This window comes from Pinus tabuliformis, chromosome 5_1, assembly GCF_031772625.1.
Source record: "Pinus tabuliformis cultivar Carrire ecotype Pingquan chromosome 5_1, CPIR1, whole genome shotgun sequence".
NCBI lineage: Eukaryota > Viridiplantae > Streptophyta > Pinopsida > Pinales > Pinaceae > Pinus > Pinus tabuliformis.
The window spans coordinates 263233202-263246351 of record NC_142305.1 but is presented as its reverse complement, the minus strand read 5'-3'; positions in this window follow the sequence as shown (position 1 = coordinate 263246351).

Sequence of the window (13150 nt, the reverse complement as noted above, 5' to 3'; positions counted from 1 at the left end):
GGAAGTTTTCTTGTTTTATCATGGTTGTTCTTAGACCCACATATTGCACTAGAGGGATCACTTCTATCCATAGAAGGGATTGCTTGGTTAAAAAATTTGGGACTTGGTTTGGAAGCCTACACCCTTTTCATCCTCCTTTCACTTTTTTCCTTCTGGTTAAGTTTGGCCAATAGTGGAAAGACATTATCTTTGGATTGATTTTTACTCTGAGTTGTTGGCGTCTTAGGGGATTAGGTCTAGAGTTTTTCCTTAGTCTTTCTTGTTTTCCCGAAAATTTTTAGAGCGTGTTTTATTAGTGACGGTCGCACTGTCTTCCACTTTTTACCCGCGTTGGAGAAGAGCACACATTTTTCTATGAAACGTAGTCTCCCGAGCACGAGTTTTGCTATGAAAAGTAGTCGTGATAACCCTTCAACATGTGTTTTTCTATAGAAAGTAGTTTTTTTGCTTGAATGTGGGAATTTTTAGGGTCTCTACTAGAAACTCTAGTGTGTCATCGTCTCTCAAGTCCCTTCTCTGATTTAACTGCATTATTATCTCTTTGTATGCTACTAATTTCTTTGTGGAATGCAAAATATTGTCTCTTGCTTGAGGTGGTAAAAAATCAGATTTTGATTGAGTTTTTTCAAGTTTTGAGTCAATTTAGATCTTATTTTTTTACTTGTGTGTTTGATAACTATTGATTGTTGTGTTAATTAAAAATTTATTTATCTTTTTCATTAATTAAAGTAATCAATTTTGCATTGAATTAGTATTGATTTGAAAAAAATTACTTTTAGTTAAAATTGCATTAGATCACTTGCATGAGAAGTTATTTTTTGGAAATAATTTTTGTAAATAGATCACTTTTTTCAATAATTGAAAGCTAAATGGTGCATTAGTTGCTTTAAATAATTTAAAGCAAGAACAAGAGCATAATTCATATAACTGCATCTTAGGGAAAGTGAAAATCAATTTTACTTTTTGGTATTGCATTTGGAAAGTGAAAGTGAAAGAAATAGTTATGAAATCTTTGTTTGTTGCATTATTCATTGTTGCATCATTGTTTGAATATCTTCCCTTACTATATTAGCTTTCATCATAATGGAAAGTATCCTTTTCTCATGATAGTTGCATCATAGGATTTCAGGTGGCATGGATTTTAGCTTTAAAACTAAAAGATAAACTTAAAATTTACCTCAATTAACATTGACAGGTATAGGCTAGAGACGTCTTCTAACCTCGTTAAATGTAGGAGTTGTCATTTTTTTCTAGCTTTGTATCCTGACGTGAAATCACATTCCATGTATGGAAGTGTATGGGACCGTTCTATAGTACTTTCAAGTATATTAGAGGCTCTCCACTCATGGTAAGTATATGGGAACACTCTCATCTAACACTTACACATTAGACATCACTATTATGGAATGCACTACTATGTACCATCACGTATATTTTTGGAGTCCCCTATATGTTGTTATCCATCCATATGTAACTGAGTTTGCTGGCTTGTATAGTGTGGTACATCGAACACAATATTCCAGGATATTGGTTGTCGTACATTAAGTCCTTGGTTCCACCAAGGTGTATATTGTAGTTGATTGTTTCATGGTAAACCTTTATTCCTAGTTATCCCTTTTGATTTATTTGTTGTTAATTTCTAAAATTAATTGACCACTGAATAATAACCTTCCTGTGGAAACACTCCTTAGTAAATATTAGGTGGAGACTAATGGCAACAATTCCTGAGTCTACCAATCAAGGGGACTCCCATAAAGCGAATCCCAGTCCTTTTCATTCTTTTGAAAATATTGGTGCTCTTTATATGGCAATGTTTTCCCTTCCTGGATTCACCATTGGTTTACCGGTTTGGTTGTTTTAGACCCCTATGGTTCCAAATGTCCAAACTCTTCCTCAACCAAGCTCTCCTCCACTTGAATAGTATCAACCTCTCGTTGATTCTAAAGTTGACACTTTTCCTTCTTTGACTATTCGGTTTTCTTCCTCTGCTACCTCTTTGTCTCATGAAATATTGCAAGCTAGTAACGAGGTGGATAAGAAGAAGAAGAAAAGGAAGATTACGAGGAAGAAAAATAAGCAAGGGGGATACCCAACAACCATTGCTACCAATGTAATTGATGTTGAGAAACATTCCAATCAACCTCATAAAGTCAAATTCCATTGAAATATTTGTAAGGGTGACCACCTTCTTCGAGAATGTATCAGTATTCCCAAGATATTAGAAGTGTGGTCCATAGTTTCATATTGAACATCATCAACTTTTGGAGATCATGTTGGTGATAAACTTTCAACTAGTGACAATAAAGCCCATAGGAAAAAGGGAAAATAGAAATTTCCCTATAGCTTATGTGAAGGGCGTCATCCTATTCACCTTTTTCCTTATATGGAAGGAGGCTCAAAAGTGTTGGATAACCTTACCACTTCTCAACCTTGTCTTCTAATTGTTTATTAGAAGCTTTCTTATGACCCTCCACTAGTTGATAAAGTGATTAGTGAGAAATCATCTCTTGTCAATCCCACTCTCTCTTAAAGTGAATCCCATGTGTTTAGTTTTGAACAACCATTGGCTGAAAAAATGGCTGAACTCATTCCAATTTCAGTTGATCATGCCTATCCTGTAAAGAGTGTATTTTATACCTCTCAAGTTCTTCTGGTTTCTTAAAATTCAAAAGAATTAGGGAGAAATCCTCTTATTACAATAGTACACGGGTGCAATCCTCCTATTCCCATGGTATAGGGAGGCGATACTCCTATTCCTGTAACACAAGAGGGTAGTTCGCCCATTCCCATGGCACCCCCTCCAAATAGCATGGTCGCTTCCTTTGATTGTTGTCGACTGGAAGGATATCGTATACCTTCTTATGCTCCACTCTAGATCATGGTGAAAGCTTATAATATGGTTGTACATAGCGCAATTATCGATAGAGTGTTTGTTAGTGTTATATCCTCTACTGCTAGGAAAGCTTTAGGTTCTCCCTAGCTTTTCCTCGTTACCAAGAATTTGTTAGCTTTTAACAGAGGATCCAATCAAGCATTAGGGATCCTTCCTAATTTGCCGATTACTTCGGGACGAAAAACCATCTATCTCGATGTGATGGCTATCCAAGGCCCTTTAAATTTTAATATACTCCTTAGTTCTCACTATGTTTATGTCATGGGATCTCTTGTCTCTTCTCTCTTTCATGTCATATGCTTCCCGCATGAAGGAAGAATTGTGACCATTGATCAGTTGTCATTCATTGGCCCTAATTCAATTCCTAATCAACCATCTTCCCTAAATGGTCCTTACATGCAAGTGGTAGCTTCTCTGCCACAGGTTAATAATGTGGCCACCTGTTACATTCCCGCATTAATTGATGATCTAGTCATTGATAGACTGCATCATGTACTAGGGACATTGGAACCTAATATTTCCATCAGATCCCTTGACAGGTATCCCTTTCAGAGTGTTTTTCTCTCATTTGACGAAAACATATTGGAATTCATGGTCTCTTATAGTCCATGATAAAGGTTTCATGAGGTCAGTTCTTTCAATATGTCAACCTTGTTAAAAAATGAAATAGGTCCCCATGAGGATAATTCATTTACTATGTCAACCTCATTAAAATATGTAATAGATCCCCATGAGGATAATTCTTTTACTATGTCAACCTCATTAAAAAATGAAATAGGTCCCCATAAGGATAGTTATTTTACTACGTCAACTTCATTAAAAAATGAAATAGGTGTGGAGCACGATTCTTTTTTTTTGTCAAGCTCCTTAAAAAATTAAATGAGGTTTCATGAGCGTGGTTCTTTTCATGTGTCAAGCTTTGTAAAAAATGAAACAAAACCCCTTCCAATTCGATTCTTTGATTAGATGTCATAAAAACCTAGTCGATTCTTTCACTTGATGTCGTAAGTGAATATTCATTCCATCCACTTGTTAGTAACCAGTAGTCTGCTTCGGTGAATGAAATGAAGCTTGGGGGGCATGTACCTCAAATTGGGTCATTATGTTGAAGGCATGCAAAATCATCTCAAACCTAGTTTATATTTGTTTCAATATTGTGTAAAAATGAAACCAAAACCAAGCATAGCTTGTCTCTATTTCAAGCTTGTGAAAAAATGAAATCAAATCCAAGCGTAGTTTTTCCCACATTTCCATCTTGTGAAAAAATGAGACCATCTTCAAGTATACTCAACCATAGTTTCGCATGTTTCAATCTCGTGTAAAAATTAAACCATTTCCATTTTACCTCTCGTGATTGCCATTTTTAACCTATTTTTGCTAGATGAGATTTGTCTTTTTCCATTCTATCATCACCATCTCTTTGGCCGATCATACACTTTCACTTGGTTGTTTTACCCTTGCTTAAGGAACATTTATGATGAGTGGGCTTATTAGTAAGCCTCTTGACCTTTACATGTTTTGAGTAGCTACACCATGACCTGAACCAGTTGCTGTCCTTTTAAACCACTCATTCCTCCAGGTGGAGTCCTCTTTCAGCTATTTTCAGACTCCAAAATATGAAAAGATTACCGACCACTTGTATTTTCAAACTCGTAAAAGTAAAAAAAAGGCCTCTACTCAGTATAATTTTAACCCTTTTCTAGACTAAGATAGACTCTTGTATGAAAAAGGAAAACCTTAGTAGACCATGACTAAGACGTTCTCGCAAATATTGTTTTCTACCTTTTCGGATTCAATAGACTATCTACGAAAAGTGACGTTTGGATTTTTCTTTTTCGAACTCTCTAAACATGAAAAAGACGTCAAGTTACCCCTTCGTCAGACTCGTAAAACTTAAATGACATAATACTTGTCACCATGAAGAGACCGAGCTCCTACTTCCTAAGGCTCATTATACTTGCTAGGATTGATTCATTTGAAGGATGAAATTACACTACAAGAATATGGTATCCTGTTCAAGTTTGTAATTAAAAATAAAGAGGTATTTGCTAGTGATAATGGGGAGAAATGGAAGTAAACATGTCCTGTATTTTGTGTAAAGGCGGCATGTTAATCTTGAACACGACACTCATATGCATCTCATGTCGACTTTGGTATATATTCTCTTCGCCACTTACCTTTATGTGTTCAGGAAATCCTTTTTTCTCTCATCGATTGCCCTTATTATCGTCATGAACTTCGATTGCATTTTGAGTCAATTGTTGCCAAACTTCGGAGTCATGTCACCGATATGTTGAAGAGAAGTCCTATATGAAAAATTCAAACCTCTTCTACCAATGTTACCCTATCTACAACAATTGTGAATCACTCTTATCATTTTGATATATCCTATGTTTGGTGTCAATGATGTGGGAAACATTATGGGCCTCCTTCAATTGATCACTTCCCTTTGACTTCAAGTCATTATCTAAGAATTTTATCTAGAAACTCCCTTTTATTATCTTGGAGCTTATATGCCTCAATTGAAATTTCTTCATGTCCGATGACATGCTTACATCATTGGCCTTTGATTGAATGATTTGGAAAGTGTTCGAGTTCAACTCACATATTCACACTTTTGGATTGTACTGATGTACCTTGAGGACCATCATCATTATTGCAGGTTTTTATAGCACATGTTAACGGTTTACATTATTGACAGGTAATCAGGTGGTTTCTACCATGTTCGATGTCAGCACATCTATTCACATGGTTAGATTCATACTTTGATTGGGATAAAGATGAAGACCTTGGATCTCATGTATTATAATCCAAGTTGCGAGGATTTATTGACTATTAATGACTATATACATGATCATTTTCATACAGATGGTTGCGTCCATGAAGTCGATCCTTAGACATCATCCTTTTCAGATGAATGGTTGCATCCATGTCATTGATCCATAGACATGATCCTTTTTAGATGGATGGTTGTGTCCATACCGTTGATTCGTGTATTATACTTTGATGCATATTTCAGATGTATTATCAAGCATATGTATATATCAAAGATGTCATATTTTGTATCATGTTTGATTTGCAGTTCTCCTGACGGTGGTATTCCAAGCTCCTTGGCTTATTTGATAAAGCACTTCAACCATCACTTCATGTTCTGCTTTCATGCTTTAGGGGCATTTGTTACACAATATTTTGTCACATTCCCAACTCTATACCTGAAGTGTTTTCCTTTGTGCCACTATCGTCACAAAAGTTGTAAAGCAACAAAAGTTGTATAAACTCATTCACCATGAATTATATGCTCAATACATCCCTGAAGAGATGGAGAACTAATGTCTTGAAGAAACTTTGGAAAAACATGTGGAAAATCCTAACTTGCAAGACTAATGCTACTTTTAGTAGGAAAAATCGTGTTGGTAACCATTTGTCTAACTAGTGACTAGCGCTAGAAGCATGACTTTTGATAGGAAAATCCATGTTGGTCCCCTTCACGAAGTTTCTCCAAAAATGGAGCAGAAGCTTCTCTTATTAGAAGCCTTGAGAACGATGAGCTGGTAGGTGTTGGATGAAGATATGGTTGAGTAATCCCATTTAGAGCCCTTGATCCTACCTTTAAGGATCCTTTGGGATACGAAGCTTCTTCCCCCTTTGGATCTCTCATACCCTCTGCTTCACTCTAAATTCATTCTTCACTTTCTTGAATGGGTTGGTCATTATTGGTTACCATTCCTCTGCTCGATTCTTCTTAGATGCAGCCATTTTACTAAGAGAGGAAAGGAGAGCTTGTTAAGTATGGCTTGGACTTGGAACCATCCTAAAGGAGACCTTCAACATAAAGGCACCAATTGTATGTTTCCCTCTCTAATTTAATCATTAATACAAAGAATGTTTTACTTCCCATAAGCTTGTCTATGATGGTTTTGTTAGTACCATACTCCTTGATATGTTGTATAAATTATATTGGAGTACATATATTATGATATGTCTTGTTGTATTTTGATCTCTCTTATAGGCATTTAGACCCGAGAAAGAGCGAGGAGTGAGCCTGGGAGCTAACGGATCAGGATCATCATCAAAGTTCGAGTGCATAGGAGAGAGGTAGGTCATCTGCCTTTCTCATTTGTCATTGTGATCTAGGTTAGGGAAGTTTACTTGTTTTGTCAATTTTTGTTATTAGACCCACATAATGGGCTAGACATGATCACTTCTATTTGTATAAGGGATTAACTAGTTAACAAGGACTACGGCCTAAGAGATCCACAAAATTAGTGGGACCGAGGGGAAAGTTATATGAGTGCTTGACTTGTCTCCTAAGGGTTTTGTTGATGATGTTAGATGACTTTCTGTGATGCTTTTGATGATTCCACTTCTTTACGGTCACATAGGAGGTCAAATCTGGTCATAGTAGCCTATTGTCTCATGTTGTATTTTGATCTCTCTTGCCAATATTTAGATGCGAGAAATAACGAGGAGTTAGCCTGAGAGCTAAGGGATCATGATCATCATCAAAGGTCAAGTGCATAGGAGAGAGGTAGGTCATTTGTCTTTCTCATTTGTCATTGTGATCTAGGTTAGGGAAGTTTACTTGTTTTGTCACATTTGTTACTAGACCCACATAATGGGCTAGACGGATCACTTCTATTTGTAGAAGGATTACCTGGTTAACAAGGACTATGGCCTAAGAGATCTAGAATATAAGTGGGACCGAGGGAAAAGTTATATGACTGGTTGACTTGTCTCCTGAGGGTTTTGTTGATGATATTAGATGACTGTGTGTGATGTTTATGACGATTCCACTTCCTTAAGGTCACATTGGAGGTCGAATTTGGTCATAGTAGCCTCTCATCTCATGTTTACCCCAGTTGGCATGGTTACATGGTTGGATGTGGGAGAAAGGTGTTACAGATTGGTATCAGAGCATGGTTCAACTCTCAGACTAGATGGGCAATGTGTGTTGTTCATGTGTGCATGTTAGTTCCATGTGTGTATCTTACACTTACATTCCATGTTCTTGTTACATTTTCTTGATGTTAATCATGAGGATAGTAAGGTTGTTATGAGAAACTTGATGATTGATTTCGTAGAATTCATTATCATGAGTATATGATTATTTACATATTGTTACATGTCACTTACATGTTGATTTTATGTCGCCTACTTATTTTTAGTTTTTTGGTAGCATCGAAAGTCCTCTAGCCTTGAAAATTGGTGGAGAGGCTAAGGAACATGAGTTCTAAAGGACCTAGAAACCATTTGGTCAAATTCCGCTCAGATTGTATTTTACTAAAATAATTAATATTTTTAATGGAATTCCTAAGTCTAAACTTAGGGAAATTAAAATATTAATGGGTATTAATCAAAATATGGGTGAGAATGATCTATAAGGTAGATCAAGTCATGTTTTAATCTTAGCCACTAATTATAGACTTAATCTTGACTTTAGAAGACTCAATAGGAAAAGTATAAGATGGAGGCTTGGGGTTGATTTAGAAACACACACAGAGAACGAATTGAACTAAGTGACCATTTTGCAGCAGAGAGGCAAAGATAATCTAGGAGAAGGACTTTCTTGAGAATACACACAAAGAGGCAAAGAGAGATTGTAGAGAGGCAGGATAGTATATGGGAGAGTTCAGGTTGGGTCAGTCTAGGCCCACGCAACCTCAACCTAGAGCCATAAGGGCCAACGCATAAGGGAAAGATGCCTATCAAAAAGAATTCAGAACTGCCAGAACAATCAGGATAGCTGATGCAGGGCTTACGTAGGGCCAGTGCAGAATTAGCTAGGGTTAGCCAGTGTTGTTGCAAGATCAGCTAGAATTTCATAGGCGAAGTGAGGCAAAACTCATTCATTATTTCCCCTAGTATTTTTCTCTATAAAGGATTGCTATATGAGAATCCTATATTTGTATTTAGATATTTCTCCTTCATAATAATAAACCCTCAGTTATGTTGCAATAGTTTTCCTCCATTGGGTTTTTTGAGACAATTGTGTCCAAAAATAAGTGTGTCATATGTATCTTGTTCTTTGCTCTGTTTTCTATTTCATGAGATCAAATATTAAATTAGTGTAGGATAGAGAAGTAATTTGATCCAGTATTTAGAAGAATAAATTAATGAATGTAATTTAAAATCAAGTAGGAGAACTAGATTCAGATTTGTTGTAGTAGGCATTCCTTCAGTGTAGGAATTTTCACATGGTATTAGAGCATTGATTTTGAAATAGGGAAGAGGAGATCCAATGCTGAAGAGTGACGCCAAAAGCTTCACTTAGCAGCAAATTGTATCCCCTTCAACTGAGTGCGTAGCCTTCGCCAAGAAGAATATCCAAGGAAATGTCTCTCTGAGTAATACGATAGAGAAGTTTGATTTCAAGTCTGTGAGTTTGCTGAGGTAGAGGCAATGACGCAAAGCCTCAGTGCAGTACTTGAACGGTTTAGGTTTTGTTGGGTATAAATCCATTGGAAAAGAACAAAGGCACATAGAAAGGGACTTTTATCGTGAGAGAACTTTGTGAAAGAAAGTTCAATTTTCTCACTTGTTGAGGAGCTGAGCAGTGCTAAGTAGGTACTCAACATCCCCTTGACACGTAGTTCTTACCTTTCTATCCAGAACTGTGTCCTCCTGTAACTCATTGAGATGCTCAGGCAAAAAATCCGAAATAGAAGGCAACTGACTTTTCTCTTCAGGATCATCAATTAATGAAGGTTCATACAATCTCAAGTTTTCGGCATTAACGACTGAATAGGTCTGCATATAAGCTGGCCAATCAAGGTGAAAATATTTTTCACCAATTTTATCAAGTATCATGAGAGTTACATACCTTATTGGCTTTAGCTTCTTACATTCACCTTGCATTCTGTCTTTGCTGATGTACAACTAGACTTGATCACCAACCTGAAAACTATGTTCATCTCGATGCTTGTCATGTCTTGCCTTGTACTTGGATTGACTTCTTTCGAGCTGTTCCTATACTTCCTTGTGAATTTCATGGATTTTTTCAATGAACTTGGTTGCTTTGTCCACATCACTGTGTCCACCAACTGCTATGTCTTTACCAAAGACAAAATCCAAGAGAGACTTTGGTATAAAACCAAAACAAGTCTCAAAAGGAGATCTCTGAGTAGAAGAGTGCTTGGCACGGTTGTAAGAATGTTAGACATAACAAAAATTCTCATCCCAAAGCTTGGTATGCTTACTGCATTAGACTCTCAGAAACTGTATCACTATCCTGTTGGCCACCTCTGTCTAACCATCTGTTTTTGGATGAAATGACATGTTCTTCTTCAACGTGGTGTCCATCAAATCCCATAGATTTGACCAAAACTTCCCAACAAATTGAGAATCTTGATGAGATAGAATAGAAGTGGGTAACCCAAAATGAACCCATACCTTCTAAAAGAACAACGTTGCTATTATTCAGCTGTAACTTGCTTGTTACAAGGTATCAAAATACACATTTTACTGAACCTATTCACAACAACACACAAATAATCATGACCTTTTCTAGATTTTGTCAATCCCCCAACAAAGTCCATGGAAATACTTTCCCAAGGAGGAGAAGAAATTGGAAGTCGAGTGTACAAGCCTAATTTTCTATTACTTGGCTTGCTTGTAGCACACATTGTACATCTTTTGATATATCTAGAAACTGTCTCATGCATTCTTGGCTAATAACAAATCCTTTGCAATTGTGCAAATGTTTTACTTACACTAAAATCACCTTATATGAGAGAAGTATGTGATTCTCGGATTATGTTAACTCTTTCAATTTGTGGAATATGTAACCTTCCCAAATGATATACGAGTTAGTCCTTTACATAATAATCCAACTCTTCTACTTGCTTTCCATGACTTAAAGTTGCATATACATCTTTAAAATCTACATCTTGAGCATATTGTTTAATGTAGCTTTCATGCATTACTGAGTTATGCTTAAGTATAGTATATGTATTTATGATTGGTCTTGATAAAATGTCTGCAACCTTATTGTGTATGCCCTTCTTATATCTTATGAGAAGATGAAATTGTTGTAGAAAATCCATCCACCTATAATGTCTTGATTGTTCAATTTAGTTTGTGAGTGCAACTATTGAAGTGGTTGATGATCTGTGTGTATGATTGGTTCCTTACCCATTAGGTAATGTTTCCACTTTTTCACACATTATACTAATGCATACAATTCTTTATCATATGTGGGATAATTAACTATTGCAGAAGTAAATGTCTCGGAATGATAGCATATGGATTTTCCGTGTTGCATCAACACTACTCCCATGGCATTGTCACTCGCATGTGTCTCAATCTCAAATGGATGTTGAAGATCTGGCAGTTCTAGTACTAGTGTTGTACTGATTTTATCTTTTAAGGTGTCAAAGGCTTTCTGTTGTTTTCCTCCCCACTTAAACACATGTTTCATTCCTGTTAAAGCATGTAGTGGAGCTACAATAGACGAAAAATTAGCAATAAACTTTCTCCAGTATTGTGCTGCCCCTAGGAAACTCCTAACCTCTGTAGGAGATTTGGGTTTAGGCCAATTCACAATGACTTCAACCTTATAGGGATCTATCTTCAATTCACTGCCCCCTACAATATGACCCAAATAATTTAAAGATGTTCTGCGAAATTCACATTTTGACAGTTTTACATAGAGATTTTCTCTTTTTAAAACATCTAAACTCTACTTTATATGGTTTACATGGTCTTCCCATGTCTTACTAAAAAAAATAATGTCATCTAAATAAACAATTACAAAGTAATCAATAAATGGTCTCAGTACATCATTCATAACTCTCATAAATGTAGTTGGAGCATTAGTTAAGCCAAAAGGCATAACCAACCATTCATATAATCCTTTCTTTGTCTTGAAAGAGTCTTCCATGCATCCTACTCAACAACTCTCACCTCATGATAGCCACTTCACAAGTCTAATTTAGAAAAGTAAATTGTTTTATTCAATTGATCTAATAGATCATCAATACGAGGAAGAGGATAACCATTTTTGATCGCTATTTTATTTAGTACTCTATAATCAAATTTATATTCTCCACGAACCATCTTTCTTTCTCACCAGCATGATTGCAGATCCACATGGTGATGTGTTAGGTCATATAAACCCTTTATAGAGCAACTTTTGTACCTACTTCTTTGTCTCTCCATTCTCTAAAGATGACAACCTATACATTCCAATGTTAGGTAATGGAGCATCTTGCTACAAATAAATATCATGTACTATTTCTCTCCTTGGTGGTAGAACTTTTGGTTCTTGAAATAGAACATCGTACTCTGAAACAACTTTAACTAAATTAGCTTTATGTTTAGAATCACAGCCTTCAAATGCATTGGATTTTTCTAGATCCTTTACCTTTACAACCATTAGTAAAAATTACTTACTTTAATTCACAATTCCTTTCATCTCCCTTGAGTTTATGAGAGAATAGTTATCTTTGAGTTTATGAGTTCTTTCAATGTATTATATTTCATTTTTAGTGAGTTGATACTTATTCTGAGCTCTATAGAAAATAGCTTTCCTATCATACAAGTGTGGATTTCCCAAAACAATACCACATATATCCAATGGAACTATATCTAAATCAAGCTCATCTACAAATGTTGATCCAATAGCAAACCTAAGTTTACATTGTCCCGTTACTTGTAGCTTTGTTTTATCACACACATAACCTAATGGATATGGCTTCTCATGAGGTTTTGTTTATAATCCCAACTTCTTTACAATTTTTTCAGAAATCAAATTTACTTGTGATCCACTATCAAATAAAGTATCAATATTATTGTGCTTGTAAATTACTCTAATATGAAAAAGCTCATTTCTTTCCCTCTCATTACTTTCATTAGTAACATATTGTGTAGAATTACTTTTGGATGCTTCAGAATCTTTACCTTTAATACGTGTGGTTGTAACTGTTGTTTCATTGCATGAATATGATCCCAGGTCCTATTGAATAGCAGCAACATTATTTTTCTTCCTTCCACCGAACTTCTTAGGTCTCTGTTCTAGATGCAAAAGCTAGTTGTGTGCCTCATCATATCCTTCTTTTTTACAATGGGTGCATGAAGGTTTATCCTTCTATATAGTGTTTTCTTTACTCTCCTTCCATTTTAGTTTCTTCTTTCCCTTGGTCTTGCTTAGAGAATCTTGAGATGATCCCCCAACCTCTCGGTTTACATTCTTAACTCTAGCTTCTAGATGTGTGGCTTGAACTGATACATGAGAATAGTATGCTTTAAATAGCTATGAAG